Source organism: Microtus ochrogaster, unplaced genomic scaffold (genome assembly GCF_000317375.1).
Source record: "Microtus ochrogaster isolate Prairie Vole_2 unplaced genomic scaffold, MicOch1.0 UNK2, whole genome shotgun sequence".
Classification (NCBI taxonomy): domain Eukaryota; kingdom Metazoa; phylum Chordata; class Mammalia; order Rodentia; family Cricetidae; genus Microtus; species Microtus ochrogaster.
Genome location: NW_004949100.1, coordinates 23,181,400 through 23,208,138, shown reverse-complemented (window position 1 = coordinate 23,208,138; position 26,739 = coordinate 23,181,400). Strand labels below are relative to the sequence as shown.

Genomic DNA, 26,739 nt, shown 5'->3' with positions numbered 1-26,739 from the left:
AGAGAGAGAGAGAGAGAGAGAGAGAGGAGAGAGAGAGAGAGAGAATGAGAGAGTTCCCTGGCTTATGATGCAACCCAGCAGAATAGAGTGCTATTAAGAGGAAAACAATCAAGCCAGGAAAAGGCTAGAAAAAGAGCAGCTTCTTCTTCTATCACCATCACAGCCTGTTCTCATCATGATGTTTATCCTGGTACTCTTCCTGAGATCATGCTCCCACTTACCATATCAAAAAATAAATATTTAAAAGGCCACAGGCCTGGTGCCACTGGAGAAGGGGGGTCCCAGTGGAGTCCTTACCAACCCAGCGACAACAGGAGCCCACACCCAGGGCTTTGAGTTGGTTCACCCCAACATCTACCCCATCTATGACCTGCTGGGATGCTTGAAGAACCAATCCTGTGGAACTAGGAATCTCCATGAGTCAGGGAAACAGCAGGATACCTGAGAGGGGTTATGTGAGGGTGTAGCAAAAGACAGAGCCTTGAATCAGACCAAAGATACGATAAACATTTACAAGAACAGCAAAGTATGAACAAAAGGGTATACTGTGTGGCACACCACAGCTCCTAAGGTCTCTAAGACAAAACCATGATGTGAAAAGGTGGGAAAGACAGAGGAGCAAAGTGATTTTTTTTTTAATTTTTACTTCTATTTTTTATTTTCTTTTGGGGGAGGTTACAAGCATGGAGTACAGACATGGAAGGACTGGGAAATAAATGGGATTGTGGTAAATGATATGAAATTCCCATGAATCAATAAAAAATGATAATAAATAAATATTAACAAGCCAGTTATGATATATCCAAACTGGTTCCATCATAGATTCTGCAGGAAGCTCATACCCTAAAGAGGAAGAGAAACCACACATACAATCGGTGATAATTTATGGCTGACTGCAAGAAGCATTGCATAAATTACCTCAGCTTGACTATGCTAGATAACACAACCACAGGTTCCTGGAAGCAGTCACAGTCTTTTGTGGTCACCTGCACACCTGCTCTGTGATCCATACTTTCCCAGATCCAGGCTAAAAAAACAGCCATGGGGGGGGGGGGCACCTGAGGTCATGGCAGTGCCTATGGCATGGCATAAAATAATTTCTGCACAGAACTGGCACATGACTTCTAGCCATTTCTGTAGTCGGTAAATACCCTGGAGAGACCACAGGCATAAATGTGGTTACAATGAGAGCAAGAATTTTGGAAACGGGATGGAGTCAGTCCATCAGTACAAGACACAAGACAGGGGTACGTAGTGAACTGGGCAACACAAAGATGGATGCTCATTGAAAGACAGCAGGAGAGCTTCTGAAGGAGGTGATGCCAAGCTGGGTTTGGAAACTCTGGTACCAGGGAGAGACATAGAGAAGTTTAAAATCCTAGAGCCATGGAGACAAGGTCCTAGGAAATCTGTGCAGATGGAGCAGAGAATGAAAGAAAGGGATGAGGAAAAGAATGGCAGCAGAGTTGTGAAAAGTGCGAAAATCTAGCGAAGGTATTAAAACTTAACTGAGGATGACAGAGACAGAGGTTACGGCAAACAGCTATGGTAAGAAACAAGAAAGGGTGCTGCTGGGCACATACGAGCTGGGGGCTGAGCATCACAGACCTCCTCCCCATCACCAGCTCCCTTCCTAGGACCAGTGTCCCTGAGACAACTAGACCTCTCTGTTAAGTCGATTGCCCTTGCAGTTTTGTATTTGTATTCCCTTGCCGTTTTAACTTTAAAAATGTGATTGTTTATTTTCACATATGCACATTTATGTTTGCTGTTCATAGAAATGTCATCCTCAAGCACGAAAAACAGAGAATCTTGTCCTCATTTTGATGTTACTCCCTCTCAGGAATGTACACAGCTCGGTTTACTGAAAGGACGTTGTGAATGACTGGAGACTTAGAGGCTCAATTGAAGGATGACTGCCATAAATCTATTAATGGAGTTAAAAATGTCATAGAAGAGTCAGAAGAAATTGCTTACTAATTAATATTTATACTTTTATGTCCCAGTAAGTACAGAGGTGGTTTATTTTATATTCTAATAGATTTATCCTTTAATTTCAATATTAGCATCATGTGACCAAAGTCAAGTATGTCACAAGTACCTACGTTGGGACATTCTTGCTAACTAACAATGACTTGAAAACCCTGTAGGAGTAAAAACGTATTCCAGGGAACAAAAACTCCCTTCTCACATCATGTCTTATGTGCCCACTTTATTGAGTGAGGCCTGTTGGGGAAGTTCACAAAGGGAAGTCCCAAATCCTAAAACCCACTTTTATAGCCGTCAGGCCAACTAACCACAAAGTCTCTGGCCTGAAATCCCCTGTGCTGTGAATTTCTCATTAATGATATTTCTCCAAGGTTTTCTGGAATTTGTAGTTCTCCACCTCATTAGAAATGGGAACTTGTCTAATCCCAGAGAGAACCTAAGGACGGTGTGGACTGCAGAAATCTAAGTCCTGCACTTAGGCGGACTCTGAGAATCCCAGCCTAAGTGCTGCAGTACACAAGACAGCCTACAGGCTACTGGCAACCCCATGCTTTTCAGTGACGCTGTCTTAGCAGATTGCCCTGAATGGGGGAGTCTCAAACACACCCTCTCTCAGCTCCGAGGTGAGTAGCCTGACATCTAGGAGTCAGTAGGGGCATACTCTCCCTGAAACCTCTAGGAAGGAATCCTTTTCTTTTCTAGTGCTCTCTAGAAACTCTTGGCATCTGTCAGCTCAAGACTGTGTAAATTCTATTTGTTTCTGTTTATATACCAAGTATCTTTCCCTTCTATCATCTGCACCCCTCTTCGTTCTTCATGTGGAAACAATAGTCATACTGGAATTAAGGCCACACAAATTCAAGATGGCCTCATCTTGGTGTCTTTTTTCAACATTATGATTTACCTTTTTTTATTCTTGTCTCTGTATTTGTTATTTACAGTTTTTTCATACAATAGATTTTATTCTTTTATTTTCTTCCCCCAGATCCTTCCCTCCTCCCTACCCACCCAACTTCATGTTCTGTCTCTCTGAAAGAAAGATAAAAACAGACAAACAAGAATACTCAAAGAGAAAAGCTCTTCAGAGACTCAGTTTCTAAGCAGCAGGTCGGCATAGATTTAAGGAGATTCCGTGTAATTCACATGAGTGGCTGTCAGTGGAGGCGGAGGACTGCAGAGGAGTGCAGGTCACATGATGTTATCCAATGAAGCTGAGAGCCGACCACATAAAAGACTGGCACATCAATCTGAGAGAGAGCGGGGTGGGGGGACGTGGGAGGGACTGTAGGAAAGAAAGGGCGTGGGGAAAATGTTGTGATTGTGTTTTAATTCAAATATATTTTTTAAAATAAAAGAGTACCACAAAAGAGCTAGACATCTGCAGCAATGCATTGCCATTTGACAAGGCTCCAGAGAATCAGTAAGGATACTATGTCTAATTCCAGCCGCTGTCCCTGAACTCATGTCTGGGTTCCTTGCGTATCAGTGAGTTGAGGCTGCATTTCCTTCCAGAAGACTTGCGTAACAGAGCTCAGGAAGGTCCCTATGTTCTAAAGGAATGCCAACTATTAATCTAATAAGAAAACATTACAGATGCTATCTGCCTACGGATTTGAACTCTCCACCAAGTAGGCTGAGTTGTGGTTATTTTCCCGGCAAGGAAGAGAAAAATTTAAGCCTGAACAACTTCCTTTTCTTTGCCTGCATGTGGAAATGAATGCAAACTCTCCTCAGCCAAACCCAGTTACTCCACTTGATGCGAAATCTTCTGAAGTCACACTGTTTGAGGGATGGAGCCTGGTGTGGATGCTGTCAGTTCACACCTCACTTAGGGGGTAGTTCTCTTACAAATGCCTAGTTGCTGTCTCTCTTTTCTTCTCTCTCTCTCTCTCTCTCTCTCTCTCTCTCTCTCTCTCTCCTCTCTCTCTCTCTCTGCATGTGTGTGTCTGCATATGTGTGTGTGTCTGTGTCTGTGTAACTGTGTGTGAGACACCACACACAGGTACTACCATGTTTCAGTACCCAGAATGCACAAAACATATAGATAGCTTCCGGATGGTGAAAGTGAAATTGCTTTCATAAATCCTTAGGTCACAACTGATACTTCATTCCCAAATGATCTAGAGAAGATTTTCGTCATGTAAGCAGACTCTCATCTCAACTTACCACCCAATGATTTCATCCTGCAGGATCCTTGACTCCCTCCTTGTTAAATCGGGCTGTGACAGTGATCTGTCTTTGAAGGGCCTTTCTCTTTCCTGTCTAATCATAAGGATTTCTAAGCCATAGTCATATCTGGTTTCTTTCAGAACGGGGTCAATCCAAGCAAATGAGACAGCATGTTGAGCGTAGATTATTTTGCCTCGATGCCGTCACAACCAGCTATTTCATTCTGACAATATTTTCCCAGGACAATTAGCAGGCTGCATGTACATCCCGTATGCATAAGGTACTCGCTCAAGGGTGCTTTCGCTACTTGTAGGTCAAATTTCTTCTCAGACAAGGCCTCCTTCCTTTGAAAGCAAACCTTGGTCCATGTGTTTGGCAGATGATTAAAGCAAGCTCTGTTTATAGGTTTTTCTTTGACCCAGTAAAATCAGCAAAAGAGGGGGAGGAAAAAAAAACCTGTAGTGACTTTCCTCTCTGCAAAGATTTTCAACTTTAATAAATGTTGTGATGACACTCGAACATGAGCAATTTGGGTTCGTGCTGGCAAGCATGCCATTAGAGAGCCTAGCTGGAGGAACTGCATTTGGTGAGACTGCATTTGATTTACAGCCCCGGATTTTAGATCTTCTTCTCACATGTGATGAGCCATTCTCCAAGGCCTGGGCTAAGGGGCTCAGTTTTATCTGACCCTTCCACATCAAGTGGCCACCTGGAAACCTGTGCCAGAAGTCAACTTAAACTGCATCAGTTTTAATAGCCCAATGGATATTATTGCCTTTTCACTATAATATCTACATAAATCTTATTAATTTTTAGAAAAAATAAATGTATGACTTTAATTAGTAATTATATAATTGCTATATTATTATATAATTAAGCAATAAACATGCCATTTGCATATACTTGGAGAGACACAATGATCAAATAATACTTAAAATATTATTTAGAAACAAAATATTTGAAAGCAAAACAAAAAAAAACAAATCTGTTTGAAGCTAGATTTCTCCAAATTTCTGATGTGCTTATCACAAAAGAAAAAATATATAACCATTGTAAATATTCATGTCAGGAGACAATTTTTAGACTTAATTTCTTATATATTGAGACCAGACTCTCAAGACTAGCATGGGTTATAAGTCTTGTGTAGTCGTTTTTAGAAATCCATAGTTTCAGGAAACACCATAAACAAGACTGTGTACAGTGTGGTATTGAGTTTTAAACATAAAATCTCTAAGTAATAACAAAGTAGTGGACACTAAAACAAATAATTAAAGAATAATGAAAAGTTTTTTAAATAACTAAAATAGGGAGGTCACAACATCTCTGCTGAAGAAAAGAATTTAAAAATAAAAAAGCAGATTAGTTGGGATTTACTGGTTAGAACAATTGCCTTTGAGCACTACCTGTGTGTACCTGGGCGCATGTTCAATCTGTTGTGTTGTTGACTTAGCTTGACCTCCCTCACAGCCCAGGAACCCCAGCAACCTTCTTAACACTTGCCTTTTAGCCATCTATCTCAAGACTCTGGATTTTCCACTTTCTTCTCAAATTCTAAGGATGGTTTTGGTACCCTTCCAACAAATTTCCTTTTCAAATATCTCAGTAGCACTGGTTTCCAAGATTCAGAATAAAAATAAGTTCAACACACCAGTTAACTGCCCTCCATGAATTCATTCCAGGAATGAAGGAGGGAACTACAGTTGCCAGGGCAGCCCAGGGGTGAGGGGGGCAGTTCTTTGGCCACCACGACAAGGAGAATGCAGCTCTGTGAGAAGCAGATTACTTCCAGAGAGGATTCCTTGGGAGCGACACCTGCCTGCTGACCAAGAAACTCTCCACAGCCAACACAGCGAGAGCAAGGATTCTCTTTCCCAAAGCCTGCTTTACGCAGGGAACCCAGGCCTCTTCTCAGCAACCACACTGTCCATGTAATGAGGAGTTAAAATCAGGACCACTTGCAGCTCATTTGTAATTTACTGCTTCCCCAACGCCTGTTTTCTGGACTCAGAATCAAATTTACAGCCTGGAACACAGAGTTTCCTACAGGAAAAACTTTGAAATGTGCAGGGGAAAAAAATGGCTCTTGGAGAATATTAAATATCTCTTACAAAACACCACGCTGATGAGTAAATGCGAGTGTAAATGAGTCCAGATAGAAAGTGTTGGGTTTCCATTGAAATACTCAGGGGCTTAAGAGTTAAGGGGGAAAGGTCCGTGAGGAAATGTGTCTTAGGTTAGGGCAAATGCAGAACGCATGCAGAGAGGCTTTTCATCGATGAAGACGCCCCCACTTTAACCTCCTCAATAACTAATAAACTAGACAAGTAAAATTTATGTGTGAAATCAACGCAGTTCATGAACATGAATAACAAATCTTGACCTACAAACTACAATGAAATACAAAATATTTGGAGTTGCCCTGGAGTAAATTCCAGGCTCGAAAGAAGTTGTGAATTCGGCCATGAAGAAGATGAAGGAACTTACAGAATTTGATTTTATTTAAAAGTAGTTTTGAAATTATTTTCGGTTTACTCATCTAAGGATGTGAAGGGAAAAATAAAACCGAATCAACCATATTAAGAAGGTACATAGGTCAACGTCTCCTCCCTTATAATCCCAGGGGAAGAAGAAAGAAGTTAGACTTCTGTGAAGCGCAAGAAAATTGTCTTCCTCCCAAGCACCATTAACTGCCAATGGCTCTTGTATGTGGGGGTGGGGGCTTCTGAGCTCCTCCCCACCCATGTTCGAATGCTGTCTGGCTTGATCTTGAGCAGATCATGTGCAGACACCCACAGCTGTTAGAAGTTCATGAGTTCAAGCATTTTGTCATGGCCAGTGTTGTTTCTCAGTAGCCCTCCACAGCCTCTGACTCACACATATGATGGGCACACTTGCCCAGGACATGAATGAAAGAGACACCAGTAGCTGTCACTTCCTTTTTATTAAGACTTTACTAAAGTTTCCGCAAAGGCTGTGCTGTCTGCTCCAGAGATATAGAGCGTAACCAAGACCTCTAGTTTCCAGAGGCTGATGGTGTCAGAAAAAGAAGACACACAATAAACAGATCTGAAAGAAAGAAAACAGCATGAAGATCTGGAAGAGTATGCAAAAATATTCACGCAGTCTACTTATGCAATGAAGCTTCCGTAAAAATTTTAGCACACACTTACAACCTTTTAACTTTCTCCACCACCTCAGTAACGTCGGTCAGTCAGTCACTGTCATGGTCCAAGTGTATCTTTTGCATTCATACTTAGTGGTCCTACAGGAAGCTTCTTGACAACAAGGTCAATTTCAAGACTCATGCTTGTCTCAATCCTCATCTATTATTTGCATGACATTATATGTAATAATTATTTGTTAACTTTTTAAAAAGCAAAGAATAATTGTGAAACATGCTTATTAAGCTTTGTAAATTATTCCATTAAGCCAGATGCATAACCTTTAATGTAATAAATTCATAGTTCACCAAAAACTGTTGGGTAAAATTCTCTCAGGGAAAAATGGAAAAAATGTTACCCATGTGTAATAAGCTTAATTCTCATAGGGATCTATGCAGAATTATGCATGCTTTTGTTTTGGTTAGTAAGGATAACCCACCCTCAAATGTGTCACAGAGAAGGACAATTCTTCCAAAAGGTTTCCAATTGCTCCTGGGAGGACAAATTAGCTGAAAATCATACCCCTCACATTTTCGTTATGACAAACACCAACTCTGACCATAATTTGCTTGCAGCGTTCCCAAGCAAAATACAATTCTGTGGAGAAATTACAATGCAAGCGGGAGGTTCTTGCTAAGACTTCTGAGAAACACAAGCTTCACGGTCAATCCATTGTGCTTTCGGTTCTTATTCTAAACAGAATCTAGTTATTTAGTGAGATGGGAGGGTGAAGTCAAAACCAGGCCAATTTTAGCCTAATACTATCAGCAAGAAGAAAGCGGTGCTGAGATCGTGTGCGTAGGATTCCGAGTTGCCTTTTCAAATGGTTCCCTTGACAAGTGGCTAGAGTCCAAGTGAATACGCATGGAGGAAGTATGAAAATAGCACTTCCCAAATCTCCCCAATGGGGCCTATTTATGGAGCATTCCAAAATGCTGTAGCTAAGACCAATTACAAATAGACCATGTTTTTCGAGAGTTGGCATGAAAATGGAATGCCAACCTTCAGTGTAAATTTGGGGTTTGAGAAAAGGCAAGGCTGTAGACGCTACTTTTCCCAAGCAGAAGGTACTTCCCAACATGGCACTGTAGTAGCATTGTGAGCCATCAGAATGAAATCTCTCAGATGTGTCAAAACTGGGGAGTCCATTTCTTGCAACCAGGAGACTTCCTTATGCTTCACGTTGCCACACACGGAAACAAGTCATATCTTTACTCTTATAATATCTTGGAGAATGAGTACTCAGAACTTCTTCAGTGTATTTAATGCCCCTTCTCCACCATTCATCTCCTGCAACATTTACAAAGCATTTCATAAATACCACCATGGTGCTGAGCAAAGGGAATGTAATAATGACACAGACCCTGATATCAAGGATCTTTCTAAGTAGCAGAGGAGACAAATGCACCCCAATATGACTATTCTAAAAAAATAGTTCTGCTAAGCAACTTTCCCACTGGGCCCTATTGGTACCTTGAATTGGATATTTATTTGTTGTCGAAGCTGCCCTGTGCAGTATTGAATATTTAACACCCCTTGATCTCTACCAATAGCTTTCCCGGGATCCAGGTACTATGGACACCTTATTGAGGTGACAATCAAAGCTATCTTTTGAAACTTTCACATATTCCTAAGAGGTAATCTTATGACTAGTTGTTAGCTAGGGCGTAAATTGACCCAACATTGTAATAGCATGAAATATGAAGTCCTTATTCCATCAATAGGAGTTACGGATGCTTTCCTTGAGTTTTGAAATTCATTTGTCCAACCGATATAGTGAAGCCCACAGACTGTCCAAGCCTTACAACTGCCCCACACATTCAGTGGGCCTAATTTGGTCCTATGCAGGTTCGCCCACTATCAGTCCAGAGTCAGTGAGCTCCCACTAGCTCAGGTCAGCTGTTTCTGTGGGTATCACCATCATGGACTTGACCTCTTTGCTCATATTACTGCTCCTCCCTCTCCTGGACTGGTCTCAGGTAGCTCGGCCCAGTGTTTCTCTGTAGATCTTTGTATCTGCTTCCATCACTTGCTGATTGAAGACTCTATGATGACAATTAAGGAAGTCATGAGTCTAATTACAGGGGAAGGCCAATTTAAGGGTCCTTCTTCTGATTCTTAAGAGTCTTAGCTGGGGTCATCCTTGAGAATTCCTGGGATTCCCTAGTACTATGTTTTTTATAGCCTTTTAATGGCTCCCTTAATCAAGATATCTCATTCCTTTCCCTCCCTCACTGTCCTTTTCCCTTCTGGAGCATCCTATTCCCTCATGTTCTCCTCTCCCCTTCCCCTTCTACCCTCCCTTCTATCTTCTTCCTAATTTTCTCAGGAGGTCTTGTCTGTTTCCCCTTTCCAGGGGGATCCATGTATGTCTCTCTCCTGTTACCTAGCTTCTCTGGAATCATGAGCTATAGGCTGGTTATCCTTTGCTTTACATCTACTATCCACTAATAAGTGAATAAATACCATGTTTGTCTATATAGGTCTGGGATATCTCACTCAGGATGGTTTTTTCTAGTCCCATCCATTTGCATGCAAATTTCAAGATGCCATTGTTTTTTTTTTACTGCTGAGTAACATTCCATTGTGTAAATGTACCACATTTTCTTAATCCATTCTGTGTTGAGGAGCATCCAGGTTGTTTCCAGGATCTGGCTATTCTGAATAATGCTGCTATGAACACAGTTGAGCACATGTCCTTGTGGTATCATCCACCATGATCAAGTTGGCTTCATCCCAGGAACACAGCGGTGGTTCAACATATAAAAATCTATTGATGTAATCCACCATATAAATAAAGTAAAAGAAAAGATATATGATCATCTCATTAGATGCTGAAAAAGCATTTGTAAATTACAATACTCCTTCAAGATAAAGGTCTTGGAGAGATCAGGGATACAAGGAACATATCGAAATATAATAAAAGCAATATACAAGTAGAAAGCAAACATCAAATTAAATGGAAAAAAAACTCAAAACGATTCCACTAAATTTAGGAACAAGACAAGGCTGGCCATTCAACATAGTACTCGAAGTCTTAGCTAAAGCAATAAGACAACATAAAAAGATCAAAGGGATACAACTTGGAAAAGAAGAAGTCAAACTTTCGCTATCTGCAGATGGTATGATAGTATACATAAGTGACCCCAAAAATTGACAAGGGAACTCACATAGCTGATAAACAGTTTCAGTAACATGGCAGGATACATGATTAACTGAAAGCATTAAATTTAATGAGAAGCAACATAGCTACCTTTCCAAGTGCCTATTCTCTGAAGTGTATGGAAGTTCACTGAATATAGTAAAGTATGCGTCTGGTTAATTTTGGTGTGTTAGATGATTCATTTGCAGTTTGTTTCATATAATAAAGTTTATAAAAATATTTGAAAAGAGCCTCTACCAGATACAGAGATCCAGATCATGCAGAAAGATAAATAGGTGTTCCTTAAGGGATGGGAAAGCATTTTCATGAAGTAGAACCGTGTGTTCAGGAAACTAGGCATTCGGTGTCTGTGGCATGTGAACTAAGCAGCAGAAAAGAAAGCTAGACAGCCAATGATGACCCAGTTCCAGAAAAGTCACGGGTCTCATGCCAAGGGATTCAGGGGCTTGGGTTTCACTCTGTGGGTGATGAGAGGCTACTGAAAGATTTTAAGCAAGAGATTCGTATGCATGAGTCACAAAGACTGTGTGTTCAGTTGGCAAAACAGTTTATGGGAAAGTCAAACATCCTGTCAACTACTGCCTGGCCCATAACAAATAACCATTGTGTCTGGGTCTCCTCCCTGAACGAGTCTCACAGCTGATGTCTCAGAATCAAGTTCCCGGGGTTTAGCCTGCCTTCAAGAAAATTCATTGCTGTCCTTCCCTCTGTCGGATTTGACTTTACAACAGCAGTGAGATGCAGGTTCACTGCTGGGTTGCTGCAAGCCCTGCCATAGGGCAGCAAAAGGAAGAAATATGCACGGAGGAGAAACCCAAATGGATAAAGGGATTTACAGAACTCAGTTTCGCTCATGCCCTATTTATTAAATTCCAGGGTAGAAATTTCCCTTCTAGAAAAAGGAACTGTGCTGCTTGGATCTAGGTGGCCTGTGGCAGTCTGCCAGATTCCCAAGTGAAGTAGAAGTCATCACAGAATGCTTTACGAATGAGAAGCATAGGGGCTGCTCAGTGCTATTTGGCCCTCTGACATTAATTCTCATTATCTCAAAATGCAAACATGCTCCAATTTCCAGCAGATGAAATTATTTTCTCCTTGACATCAGACACAAAAGAAAGAAAAGTAAACAGAGAACAGTGACAGCCGTGAGCTGGTGATCATTTTTCCTTAATATTTCAAATTCAATTCTGCAGCAGCCTGTGTTTCATGCTAGCGATTTGGAGAGGAAGATTGCCGTCGCGCTCTGATGAAAGTCTTGCCTTTCCAGTTAGTTTAATTAAGGGAAGGAGAGGAAGCCAGGAGGAAACGGTCTGCTTTAGATCAGAGTTAGAGTCTCGGGGTTTGCAAGCACACCGCAGATTGTTGTTCTTTCATGTTTTCAACATTTTTCTAATGCTGGATAGAAAGTCAAAATGAGCTAACCCCATGGGTCTGGGGACTTTATATTTCATTAAATGTGCATGATTTCTGAGACAGCAGACAAGAGTCAAAAAAAAAAAAAGTCTGTAGGATTGTAGGTTTCTACACCGACTCCAAACTCTAAGAATGGATGGGCAGTTGTCAGTGCAAGAGGTAGCCTCTGGTCTTAAAGCTCCTAAGCATATCCTAAGCATAACAGAAATTGGGCTGTTTAACAATCTCAGACCACATCTAAATGCCTTCCTGTGCATCTCCACCTGCTAAGGTGACTGTGCTAAAGTGGCCTTCAGAATGTCAACTTGATGCCCGGATGCTTTACTTCTCCGCTGCTCTGTGATATACTGTTCCTGGGTGTCAGCTATATATTCAGCATGACCAATCATCCTGACTTGTCTGGGAATTTTTTGATTTTGCTAAGAACTTTGGGGTTTAGCCCCCAAAGCCCTTCTTCCTAGTACTAAAACATTTCTAAATCTATAGGAAAACAAAGTAATCAGATGACATTTTTTATATTGCATGCAGCAAACAGTAACTTGTGGGGAGAGAATGGTGATACATTAAGCAGGCTAATGTTTCATCCCCAGAGCTTGTCAAAACCTTTGTTTGGTCACAAACATTAACAGTTATAAGGTGTTCAGAATTTTCCTCATGTGTTCAATTTGTGACACTGACCCTTGAGTCAGTCAGTGTTGGGCAAAATAAAAAGTTCCATTTACTATTAATAGTGCATAAGAAGCAGCAAAGTGATGCCAAATGGACCAAGCATTTTAGGTCCTAGTGTCCTACCAATAAAATGTCTCTTTTCTCATGAGCAATACACATTTTATATGCACATAAGGGTCCTTTTGGGGATGGACACCATAGTGGGCATTCTATAAGTAGTTTTGTCATTTCAGACTAGAAGTTTCACACAGTGACAGACAATTAACCATATACCTCTGTTTCGTAAATGGTTGACTTATTGAAACATTGGTTGATCACTCACTCTGGTACTGCTGTACATTAAAACAAGAATGACAATGGAAGGGGCATGAAGACCTTAACAATAGTTACTTTTTTCATCATGGAGATCTGCTGATGCTAATTTCTTCAAATCAGTCTTGGGAGAAATTAGAATTAAAAGGTAGTTTAACACCATCTAAGTATCTATACTGAAAACATTATAAAAGAAAACATTGCGTATAACAAAATCTGTAAACAAAATAAGCAACTCAGAAACCTTAAAAATAAGCTGGACGGTGGTGGCGCACGCCTTTAATCCCATCACTTGGAAGGCAGAGGCAGGCAGATCTCTGTGAGTTCGAGGCCAGCCTGGTCTACAAGAGCTAGTTCCAGGACAGGAACTAAAAAGCTATGGAGAAACCCTGTCTCGAAAATCCAAAAAAAAAAGAAAAAAAAGCTTAAAAATAAAATTAATAAATAAAACAATAGGAAAGCCTTCTTACAAAAACAAATGTAAAGGTGAAAAAATCAACTATGTGTTACAAAGATTGATATACTGAAAACAACTTAGTATTTTAAAAAAAAGACTTTTTAAAGAAATGAACTTAGCTGAGGTAAAACTTATTTTCAAATCATGCACTAACTTAAATGCGAATTTCAATCATTTTTTACAGGTTTGTACACAATTTAAGTTGCATCACAAGCAAAAGATTGAATTTAGCATTTTCTCAAGAAATTTTCAGTCAGCTCCTACTCCATGGCTGATATTCCACTAATGGTTTTGAAAATACTAACTAAATAAACTATTGCTTAAAACTAGGATTATTAAAACAGCTTAACTTTTTTATTATTATTATTATTGATTTTCGAGACAGAGTTTCTCCGTAGCTTTTGGTTCCTGTCCTGGAACTAGCTCTTGTAGACCAGGCTGGCCTCGAACTCACAGAGATCCGCCTGTCTCTGCCTCCCGAGTGCTGGGATTAAAGGCGTGCGCCACCACCGCCCGGCTAAACAGCTTAACTTTTTAGAAAAGTTGAGTGAACGAAAAACTACAGAATATGTTTAAAAAGCTGGCAGTGTTAGAAGGTTCAAGAAGAGCCTCCAGGAACTGGTGCAATGAACAGGAGCAGATGAACCTTCGCAACTAATTGTCTCGAGCTGGAAGTAAAATCTGACAAAGATATCAGAAAGGAATAAGGGATGGGAGAGAGAGAGAGAGAGCAAAAGAAAGAGAGAAGACTAGAAGCTAATTTAATTTGATTTACATGTAAAAGCTCCAAATCATATTGAATCCATACAATTTCAACAATATATAGTAATAAAGAAACTAATGAGAGATCTAAGTTCGGTAGGGAAGGAGTCACTTTCTATTAGTTAACTGCCTCATGTTACATGTCCATTAACTTGCCAACTTTATATTCAGAAAATTATAAATTGGTTGGGCAGAGTGGTACACAAGGAAGGTTTGGAAAGGAAGATCCTGAAGTCGTCCTTGTGCTTTACAAAGAAAAAAATTGTATATCCACTGTGTGCTATATAAAAATGCTTTCTCAAGAAAACAAAACAGCAGCAATAAAAACATACATACCAAAAATCTATAATCTTAATTCAATTTAAATAAAAGAAAAATGAAAGTTTTTTTTCCCCCTAAAAACTTCACAGTGACGTCTAAAACTGAGGTGAGAAAATACATGGCAAGGTAACAAAATAAAATATCTGGGGTGAAAAACAGAGGGAGAAATAGATCTGCAAAATAAGAAGTGAGGAGGAGGAAAGAGAAGCCCATTCTCACAATATATCATGGATTTGGATGCTGGTCAAAGAAGAATAAAGATGGGCATTATTTGTCAATTTCTGTAATAAATACTCTTCCTGTGGCTGATCTCTCTCCCTCTCTCTCTCTTTCTCTCTCTCTCTGTGTGTGTGTGTGTGTGTCTATGCGTGTGATATGAACAAATAATTTTTTTTTACAAAGAATAGAGTCAGAAACTCCATTCATGTCATCATAGTAGGCTCAAGGAGAAAAATCACACTAGCGTCATTATCATAGATCCTGAAGAAACAACTTTTATTCCTTGAATGACAGATAACAACTCTAAGAATCACCGGATACTCCCAGAGCATGAGAAAAGAAAGGAAGAAGTAAGTCAACAGCTGGCAACACTGGTGCAGAATCAGCAGTCAAAGACAAGGACGCTCCCTCTTCTTATTGTGTTTGGCTTTGCTCTGAAGTCCAAGATATGTAGATTAGACATGAAAATGAAATTAAAATTAGCAAAAACTCTTGAAAAGGAATACTATGCATGTTATTGGTCATAAGAAAAATCTTAAATAGTAGAAAAATCTTATCAAATGGACAGCAAAGGAAGAGGTGTTCATAGTGATTTTATTTTGCTTTGTTTTTTATTTGTCTTTCAGACCTAAAATAGAATCTGGGGATGAAAACTTCTACATAAGCATGTGGGAAATGCAACTGGATCCCAAAATAATCACATAAAGACATGCTTCTCTGAGTCTCTAGTCATTCTTTCTAGTCTGTCCATTGTGCTTGCTCTTATGCTCACTCTGCCCTCCCCTCACACACACTGCTCATGCTTACTCTGCCCCCCACTGCTCATGCTCATTGTGCCTCCCACTGCTCATGCTCACTGTGCTTCCCACTGCGCATGCTCACTCTGCCCCCCACTGTTCATGCTCACTGTGTCCCCCAACACATACACAATGCACACCATGCACACAAACTAATGAGACTTTGGTCATCTGACCGAGATGAGGAAAACAACATCTTCAGCCGTTTTATCTTATCTGAAGAGAATTAGGAAGACAGCTCAATGTTTATATTTAATTAGAAAGAGTCTGAAAAATAAAAATAAAAAAATCAAACTTGACGGTTTCCTCTGAATTTTCCAGTTCTTTTGGATGGACCACTGCTTGTTTCAGCAGCCATTGAGGAGGGTAGCTGGATGGAGACTGAGAGATTGCTTCATTTCTTGGTATGGAGGACAGATGTTTGGAAAGTGTGATCTAGGGTCTGGGTAAGAGGAGTGAGTTCAGCCACAGGGTGAGAAGATGGGTTAAAGAGGAAAAAAAAATACCTAGTAAGGGTAAAAACTCTCTATGAACCTTTTCATTCTCTTCCCAAACTACTCTTTTGGGATCTGACCTGCAGGGGCTCACTGCTAATGAATGCTAATCCGACCAGTTTCCTCAGCAAATGCATCTCTAAAGCTCTAGCTCTCTGATTCACAGTCCACGTGAGTAAGAATGTCTGTATTTCTAAGCCCAGAACTTACTTTCCTGCTATCTTCCTTGACGTCAAAGTGGCATTACAGACAGTCCCCAGTACAGCCAGCTGGTTCCACTTTCCAGCAAAGCTTCCTTGACTGCTCTGATTTCTTCAGCTTTGGCATGTCCTCTTTGGTTCCTCTTTTCTGTGCAGTGATGACCTCCGACCTTAGAAGAATGTAGATTTACAGATGCAATAGAAATTAAATAAGATAATAAGATAAAAGGAAAAAAATCACTTATGGACCACGGGTTTTAGATTGGGACTGAAAATTAGCCCAGCCTTAAGAATGGGCAACTTCATTTCATAAAAATGTAGACCCTAAGCAAAGTTTGTTTTAAATTATGGTGTTCTTCGTTAGAGCAGCTTTTGTTCTCCGTGTGAGAGAAAGAGGCGGGCACACAAGATCAAATGGCTGCCATGCTGCTGAGTTGTCCTCGTTTCTATGATATACAGTGGTGTGTGGAAAAGCCCTCGGAGGGAGGACAGCGGACATTCAGACTGTCTTATGTTATCTGGCCAGAAATAGAGAAGTCTGCGTATAAACTAATGAAGGTTTTGTATTTGGTATTATGGTGGAGCCAAAGCAGTACAGATACAAGCCTACTCCTGGATAATATACTCAGGAGAAATCAAATAGTCATCTTTAGTGAAGAGACTGATTGTCCATACCAGGGAACATCAAGAATCTCATAGACTGTAAGTTCCTGGTGGAACACTGAACAGGGAACTTTATAGACCTTAGGGACTAAAGAGGCTTCACAGAAAGACAGGGCCTGGCGGTTGTAAGGAAGGAACGGAGATCCAGATGGTAAGGGCAGGAATGTTCTGACTCCTGTTTCATTTGCCAGGGTCTTTCTCCCTTCTCCAAATCCCTCTGTCACATTGCCCACCTCAAACAGCTTTCATTCTCTGGAGCAAGGTTTGTGTCTGCCTGCACAGTACTCAAATCTCAGCACTCACTGTGTTAGACTTGCATTGGTCTGAGGGTGGCCAATTGCTATGCTTTTAACCATGATATAGCTGGGCTTTTATGCCGGCTTTTTCTCTCTCCAATGACTCTGGCCCTCTACTTAGTACACTATTATCCTAGTAGAAGTCACATAGTCTGTATCCCAAGTATCTTCTGCTTGCTACTATTCTTAAACCCTGAAAAGCTTTTATACAGAGTTATATATTGTAAATCAAAAAAGGTTACAGACTAACCACTGAGTCAGCCCGTGTAGTCACCAACAAGGACGGACCCCAGTACACGCTGCACACCACGTATGCAATACCTCCTCTGCACCTGAAGGAAAGACGATCCAGACATCTCAACACCTCGCCGAGGCCTCGCATTTCACAGCTGGCTGTGTCCGGTGAAGAGTACTGAATCTGTTCTCACTTCTCTCCCTTTCCTGGGATAGAAACTCTACCCTAATTTCAGTTGTCTGCGCACCATTCCCACAGGTAAGCTCTCCTTACAGGGGCCTCCATCCCCCAAGTCCTCATTCCAAGCACACCCCCAGTATAGCCACAGGCCGGTTCTCCTGGCCGTTCTTAAAGACGTGCATGTATGATTCTTCCTATGGAGAAACAGGATAGTTGCCACCTGGATTCTTCTTGTTTCTTAAGGTTTTGAAATCCATCTTCTTGAAACTTGCCACTCTGTATCACCCTGTAACTGGTGGCATATTATGAAATATTGCCTTCCAGGTACCTGTGACGTCATCTAATTAAGTGTATCCACGTGGAATACACAAACTTGACTATCATCTAAATAGTTGTATCATGGGCCCTTTAACTAATGTAGGTCTTGGACTAAAATAACACAATGTCGTGTTGAAATTAAGTCATAACTGACCAAAGACTGTTTCTGAATATTAGGAAGAATATTTTCAAAGTGCTGTGGAAAAGTTATAAGGCTTCTTGAACATCAAATGAGTCTTAAAACAAAGGTTCTGATGAATTACTATAATTAAAAAGGCACCAAAGTGTATTAAATTTCATCTTTAAATATACAAGGGATGGAAAATTAAGGAAGAAATGGGTAGTTGGCAAAGTACAACTCGGGACTTGCCAAAGATTAGGCCACTTGAAGTGATCATATCTATTACACGCCAGACTCTATAAGTATAACCAGGAGGATGTTCTCTGCAAGCCCAGTGCTGAGTAACAAATGTAGGTGCAGCCCAGGCTCATGATATGTATTCAGGAACACTGGAGAGTAGAAACGGTAACAGAAGCCATGGTTCAACAAAGAAATCAGTGCACTGGAGACAGCAGCAGAGATAAATGTGGAACAGAGGCAGGTGTCTTTGAAGAGAAGCCCCTTTCCTCCCCCATCACCAAGCCCACCCACCTATGGCCAACACTTTCACATATACCATATGGACAACTGAAGTCAGTAAAAAAAGACATAGACTTAATAGGTAGGTAGATAGATAGATAGATAGATAGATAGATAGATAGATAGATAGATAGATAGATAGATAGATAGGTCAAAGTCTGTTGAAACAAATGATAGCCATATAAGAGATGGATGGCAATGGTCCCTTCTGGAAGGTTTTGTAGTAACCCTGACCTTTGGTGATGCACATCTGGCACAGATTTCAGAATCTTTAAGACTTTGTGTTTGGGCTAAACCATTTCATAGTGTCATATCCTTATAATTAACATACTGAATACACCCATGCTTTTCTTCTATTTTGCCTGGCATCTTCATTTGGACAATGGAAATATAGATAAGAAACTATTAATTATCTGGCAGAAACTAAAAATGCTAACTTATCTTTTTGGAGAAAAATAGATCTGAGCATACATGAGAGTTATAACTATCTTGCACAGAATAAATAGCCTCCTTTCTGTGCGTTCTGGAAGGCGTGGGGGAGCTGCCACTTATCTCACGCTCTGGATCTACATTTGATCCCCCTCTCGCCCTTATTGCTTGGAAGAGATAAAAGGAAGATCAGAACTGTATTTAGCTTGGGATCCTAGTTGTTCTGGAATAACAGTCAGTGTCTTTGAAAGCCTCTCATTTCTGAAGACTGGGTTGTTCGACTTCTCTGGGACTTGGTGCTGGGTTTGAAGCCCAGCTGAGTGAGATTGTGTTTAGGAAGTTGTCATCTACTTTAAAAAGTCCCTCTGCCTGGTAGGAATTTAGAGGAAGCCCGGGGTCTGGAGGACTCCTCAACCCCAGCTAAACATAGTGGACTGTAGCTTAGCTTTCAGGCTTATCCTTGGTAAATCCATTGAGCTGAGCTGGGGACAGGCTTGCTGCTCTGACTCACTTCTCATGGTCAAGCTTCATAAGTGGCACAATAGTAATAACATCCCAAACAAATTTCATGCTGTGTAGCATGAGTTTTACTAGGTATTAATACTAAAAACCCGGAGTCAGCTATCAGAGGCTGAAAGCTGAAGAATCAGAAAAGCAGAGGGGCCAGTCACTAGACAGACCTTATTTTACCCCATCAACGCTCAGATCAAAGGGAGGATCCTGTCCTCAGACTGCCTCCTCAGACTGCACTGAGCTCTTGTCTCTTCCTGCTTTATATTGCTCTCTCTGTCCAGCCATATTCCTTCCTGTCTCCACTTCCCTAGTGCTGAGATTAAAGGTGTGTGACTTCCAATTACTGGAAGTAAAAGTGTGAGCCACCACCACCTGGCCTCTAGTGGCTTAGCTCTGCACTCTGATCTTCAAGCAAGCTTTATTTGTTAAAACACAAGCAAATCAAGAACAATGGCAATGGGTTTTTGATCCTACTGCACGTGCTGGCTTTGGGGGGGCCTGGGCAGTTTGGATGCTCAACTTACTAAACCTGGATGGAGGTGGGCGGTCCTTGGACTTCCCACAGGGCAGGGAACCCTGATGGCTCTTCAAGCTGATGAGGGAGAGGGACTTGATCAGGGGAGGGGGAGGGAAATGGGAGGCGGTGGCGGGGAAAAGGCAGAAATCCTCAATAAATAAATAAATTAAAAAAAACACAAGCAAAATATCACTACAATGCTGCAATTTCATTCTCATTGTGAGCTGTTAAGAGGTGAAAGCTGAAGTGATTGCATTGCAAAAGCTCAACCCTCACAAATGAACTAATTAATTCATGGGTTAATAAGTTGATCGATTTATGAGTTAATGGGTTCATCAATTCATGGGTTAACAGGCTATCAAAGAAGGAGCTCCCTCTGGGCAGCTTGTCCCTGTCTCCACATGAGGTGCTTGTACCAACCTGAGACCCTACAAGGAGAGGAGTCTTGCCCACAAGAAGACAGTCACCAAGACTCCAAAACTACAAAAAGTAAAATTTTCCTTATAAATTACTCAATCTATGGAATTCAGTTAAAGCAACAAAAAAAACTGATCAAAACCAACAGTGTGCTTCTCCCTGAGGACACTAACATGCTGGACTCTGCTTCTGCCTGTACCTTCAGAATAAAGGGAACTTGAGAGATGGCACATTTTCATGAGATTTATCAGTGTACATTTGTAGCTCTTGAGATGCAAATGAACAAATTGCCCAGAAAATCCTCTGTTTGTCTCCTAGTCCACCAAGACAACTGGGACCTTCACACTAGAGAGCTGGACATGTGGATGGTAAAAGAAAACACACCATGGTGGGGACACAAAGAAACTTTCCAACTGTCCCCACAAGCTAATCACAGGAGCTCTTCACACTGCCTCAGGGCATTCTCACGGGAAGGAGACTTTTCACCTTTGTTGTCTTTGGCCTGGAAATTTCCCAGAATTTCCTTACATCTTCTCTCCACTCATAAATGCTTTCTAAGGAGCCGGGGGCAATTACTACTTAGCACAAGCACTCTTGTGTGTACATCCCTGAACTAAAAGGAAAGATTGAAGTCAGGTGGTGGTGGCACTCACCTTTAATCCCAGCACTCAGGAGGCAGCTGATGAAGGATCTCTGTGAGTTCAAGGCCAGCCTGGTCTACAGAGCTGATTCCATACAGCCTTCAAAGCTTCACAGAGAATAAACCAAATATAAAAATAAAATTATTGAGTGGCAAACCATGGAAGATACACTGTAGAGGAAAGGGGGGCTGTGCATTTTAATAAAACTCTAACTTGATTGAGCTTGATCTGCATTGTGAGTAATTAAAACCCATACCAAATGATGAAGTACTTGCTGGAAAAGGCCTTCAGGACATCTTATAAACAAACACTACCCTCTGTTTTATTATAAATACTACTGGTGACACTATCACACGAAATCAAAGTATATCTTCAACAAACGCACTGCACTATTTGCTGATGTGACCTTAATACTTTAGTTACAAATGGGAAATGGTGTCAATTTAGAGGCACCATTTCTGTGGCATATGAAATTAAAAGCAGAGAGATAATTAAAGTACCCCATAAGTGAATAACTCTCCCTAGGGTGTCCCCACAGCTTCCACCTTGAAAGAAGAGGCAAAGGAATTCCAGGAACTACAGGCATAGTAAGATAAGGGCAATAAGAAATAGACTATGTGTACACTACTGTAGCAAACAAACCCTGGGTGACACAGACCAAGGAGAAATCAGACAGCCAGAGAAGAGAGGGAAGCCATGGTTCTGAGCCATGGTCTACAATTTAACAACCTGTATTTAACAACCTTTAACAGCCAGAATTCTTCCAGCATCTACCTGTATCTATCCAGGAAGGGGCAAGCACTAGGGACATGGGGCAGACCTCTAAACGATGCTAAAACTCAGCGCCCTCTAGGCTTCCCCTGCTACTTGCCCAAGGCTAACAACCCAGCTGCCATCACTTGAATCCCTTCAGGTTAGTCTAGTCCGGACAGTTTCTATACACTTGTTTGACTTTCTCCCCTACTTTATTTTGCAGCAGAAAGAAGACTATCAAAGTAGCAAACAGTGAAAGATTCTTGAAGAGGGGAATAGACACTTGAAGAGCACACAAAGCAGATTAGGGTGCGTGTCCAGGTGTTATGGCTGCCAGTCTCTGCTACGCTGGATGGAGAGGGAGGCAGGGAGAGGAAGTTGAGGTAGATACCAGTGTATGAAAGGAGGAAAATCACTAAAGGATTCAGACTGGGGTCTTTCAGAAGACAACCCGACTATAACCTGGACAACAAGCCCATGATTTTTCTAGATTCACCTGGAACCTGAAGGCAATGCAGCTTGAGGTATCCTTTGCTATAAGCAAAATAATAGCAAGAATAATTACTTCAAACTAAGAGTGTACAGTTAGGTAGACAATCAAGCAATTTTTCAGAATTAAAAAAAAATGCCTGGACAAATGGGAAAAGTACTAATTTTAGAAAGACTGCAAATGCCCAAGGTTAAGCATGGGAACGAAGAAACTCTTCTTGCAGGATTCCTACAGCACACCTCTCTAGTCACCTAAAAGAACAGGACTTCTGCGACAAGTTGGTACTGGAAGCAGAGTCTTCTACTGGCAATCTTGCACATCTGACTTCTGAAGAACCTCCCCTAGAGCAGGTTCCTGCCCTGTGCTGTTTAAAGGAGGCCTCCCCTTGAAGCTGTGTGAACTGAATGACTGTCACCAGAAGCATGGGACACCCTGACATCACAAAAGGAGCACTGGGGCTCTGCTTCCTGTCAGGGAGATCCCTAGAAGGCATTCGTTCCCACCCAGGAAGGCCAGCACTCGGAAACAATTGCCAACCACAAAAATAGCCCCCACTTAACACAAATTAAACATATTCCCATCTTGACTTCTCTTTAGCTACAGCCCCAAGGGCTCGGCACTTTGTGGGCACCCCACTCCAGCAGGAGGAAGATGGACTGAAAATGGAAACAGTCTTAAGTAACAATAGCTAAATATATCTCGTTTGTAGTAGATCTTACAAGCACACACAACCATGAGAACACATTGCAAAAGCTCCTCCCTTCCCTTGGAGGAAGCCTGTTCCAGCTAAGAGGGCCACGGCTCAAGCTTGTTTGCTGATCCACTGTAGGCAGAGCCTCACCCAGACTCTGACTGTAACTGGGGATGCCAGTCTGTAAAGAGTGGCAACAGTCAATGACTGAAAGTAACCACAGTGTCCATGGACTAAAAAGGATATATTTGGAAGGCCATTAGTAAGTAAAAGCAGGGTGACCCTGTGGCAACTAGGAATGAACAGGGATGGCAAAAATAAAAGAAGCATGACGCCATCTAATCCGGCTCGCATCCAGCTTTAACTAAGACGTTCACATGCAGTTCCAGTGTGAGGTACAGAGACGGCCATCACACAGACAGAGGCCTGTAAGTTAACATCTTGATTCTGTTTGTTGATCCCCGTCCTCTGGCTCCCTATGCCAAGCTCGGTCCTAGACACTTGTTGCTTTGGTTCTTCAGAGAGTCTGGGGTCTTCCTCTTTGTTCTTGTGCATGAGACCACTCGATAAGATGCCTTTAAACTCTGCTTCCCAGGACAAACCCATCTATTGACTATTTTTAATCCAAGCCATACTTTTTCTACAACCTGGCCAAAGTTCAGTCTCACAGGGAGGCGGAAAAAAATAGAAGTGTGTTTTATGTTTGTTGGGGCATGCTTAGTGTACTTGTGTACTTTGTGTTTCAAATGTTGAAAATATACCCTTTGGGGCTTGATTTCCCAGTCTCGATTCCAATCAGTGAAAATACATTGTATTTCCAATAGTGAAAATACAGCAGAATACAGACAGGAACAAAGAAAACAAGTCACCCAGTCACAGTTCTGACTGTAGTACACTAAAGAAGAATGCCCACAGTACTGCAGGGTCCAGAGAACATGAAAGCCAGGGCTAAGGAAAGCCCACAGAAAAGCTGGGATCGGTTACAGAGACTGATCTCCCACAGGTTCTTAATCTTTGCCCTAGCTTCAGAGCAAACATGCTCCTTTTTCAGGACGTCTTTGCTGCTTCTCAAATAATCCCAAAAGGAGACTCGCTGGACATCCCATAATGACTAAAACTGCTGATGGGGATAGATTTGTAAACCCAAAATACCATATGTGGAGTCAGGGCATTTTATTTATACCTTGGCCTGATGCTTCGCCCACGCACACAGGATTATGGAAGAAATATATGGCTGCCTGCTGGCCTAGAATTCTCTCAGGCCTTCCCCAGCAATCTTGGTGAGAGCAGCGACCTGGGGCCAAACAACCATCTGTAGCACAACAGGCCCTTTCAAGCTGCAGGGAAAGTAACAGAGATTAGAACTGAACCAGTAAACATACCCCTGTATATTTTGTTTCTGTTTCTGTCTACGAGTAGGAACAAGCCTAAGCAGACTCTCTTGGCATAAGATTATAGGTTAAAAAATAAATCCACCAAGTATTACATAATAACAAGATAAGGATAATTAAGAACAATATATTTCCTTTTATAAACTTTGATGGATAACCTTTAAGATGTTTTAAGGGTTATGTTTGGGCCACACACAGGATGGGCAATATTTTTCCTTCATCTTTCTTTTACAGAAAAAGGGCTAATTTTGCTTAAAATAGAAAGCAAGCTATGGGTCTTGCATTTATCAGAGGAACAAGCATGCTTTATCACATGAAGTTATCTTTATTTCAAAGAAAATTAGAACCAAAGCCAGACCTACAGAGGCATATATACAGACATCTGTGGACAAGGAGGGGCTCAGTGGGCCCTCGGTAAAAAATTAAATCTTGCTTTTAGGATTCAATGACTCCAGAGCTTGAGTGGAAGCAGCCTTGATGAGGGCAGCAACTTTACAGATGTAGTTCAACCAGTACACATTTCACCCCTGTTCCTATTCAGGATCCAATATGCAAGTTAACCTCAATATATATTCACTCTTTATACCCCGTTTTCCACTCATGGCTAGTCTCTGTAAACAGAAAGGAGACCTTCTTCCTTTAGAACCCCCCCCCCCCCAATAAGGCAGGGACACTCACAACTTCTTCTACCAAGTGGCACTCTTCCTAAGCTGAAGCAGGTTCAGAATAAGAGAGACATGGGAGGAGACTCTGGCTACCAAGGGTCAGGTAAAATCACTGCTATGTTTCAGCAAGGTCTGCTTTAATCGTCAGCACAGCCCCATGAGGTTGATCCTGAGCTATGTCATCAATAGAGAATGAGCAGAGGCTGGGGGTGGGGGGGGGTAAAGAAATTCATCTGCACTGCCTTGTTTAATGGAGAAGCTTGGGTGGCGGGTTCCCAAACATAGCTATGCATCCCTGATAGTCATAACAGATGCGAGTTTACATATATGAAGTAGCAAAAATAATTTTATGTTTTGGGGGGAGTCACCACAGCATGAGGAACGGTATTAAAGGGTCAGAGCATTAGGAAGGCTGAGAACCACTGCTCTAAATCTTGGTGTCGAGCTCTTTTTGAGGTGATGTTAACATTTAAATCAACAGGATTCGAGGAAAACAGAAAACCCTGCAAGGCAGACAGCTCTCATCCCATCAGATGAAAATGAGAATAGAATGAAAGCGTGAGGGGTACCCGAGAGAGAGTTCCACCAGTCAGCTGTTTCAGACTTCAGAAGCAACGTCAATACTGCTCTGAGTTTGCATGCACCCAGAGCAGCATAGGAGTCCATGCTTGAGCAAAGCCTCTGTCTCTTGATAGGTAGATGATCAGGATAAATGATGGACAGTAAATAGGTAGACTGATAGGAGACAGATGATAGAGATGATAGATAGAAGATAATAGACACAGATAGGTGATAGACTGATCTGTATATGTTCTGTGTATCTTGTGTATCTTTGTGCTATATGTCCCAATGTTTCTGCTTTGTTAGAAAAATGCTAACACACCCACTACTACTAGATCTAGGATTCAAATATGGCTTGGTCTGATTCCAGAGCTTAAACTCTTTTCCTGACACCAGAACTTGACTGTGATTGCCAGAGACTGAATGACTCCATTGTATCTAGTCCACTCCCTCATGCATTCAGGAAACATTCAGAAAGCAGCTATTACCTTCTCGGTCCTGAACTGGACTATAGAAATTCAAGAGAACAATAAATACTGCCATCTCACAGAGGACACATTTGAACTAGCTAAACAAAAAGGAGGATGATCCTTCGGGCAGAAGGAGCTCTGTGGGAGGCTCCAGAGCTCATGTGTCTGTGCATAACATGGAGAGGGGGTGTTGAGAGAGAGAGAAAGGCCCCTTAAGCACAATTAATAAAAACTCAGAGAGAGAGAAAAACGGGGGTTCAACCGGAAGACCTGAAAAGCAAAACAGTTGAGGCTTTTACCTCGACCTCAGTCTGAAATGGCAGTTCTGCCTTCAGGAATCTCAGAAGGAGGCTGTGTGTTGAAAGCTGTTTCCTCCCATTTTATAATCCTCTCTAGAGCTGAGATTAAAGGCATTCACCACCTGATTTCTATGGCAATTAGTGTGGCCACTGGTATTGAAGGTGTGTGTCATTGTGGCTACTGGGATTAAAGGTGTGTGTTACCATTACCTGGTCTGTAAGGCTGCCCAGTGGGGCTGTTTTACTCTCAGATCTTCAGGCAGGCTTTATTTCTTAAAATACAAATGGAATGCCACTACAGGCCCCCACACCAAAGCAGGAGGATCCCTACTGAGGCAGAGATGCCCATGTGGGTCAGAAGTATCAACTCTCTTCTTCTTCTTCTTCTTCTTCTTCTTCTTCTTCTTCTTCTTCTTCTTCTTCTTCTTCTTCTTCTTCTTCTTC

The 26,739-nt window shown here is 41.5% G+C and overlaps 1 long non-coding RNA gene across 3 annotated transcripts in view; it reads left to right on the top strand.

Moving 5' to 3' along the window:
- The window catches only part of LOC113458079, a 216,908-nt gene that overhangs the window by 123,262 nt on the left and 66,907 nt on the right, over nucleotides 1-26,739 (top strand). For 2 of the 3 annotated variants that reach the window (XR_003378514.1, XR_003378516.1), the window contains exon 2: nucleotides 21,952-23,337. This is a non-coding gene — a long non-coding RNA (uncharacterized LOC113458079). Of the gene's footprint in view, nucleotides 1-17,431; nucleotides 17,579-21,951; nucleotides 23,338-26,739 lie in introns of those variants that run through there. The other variant, XR_003378515.1, reaches the window with a different exon arrangement.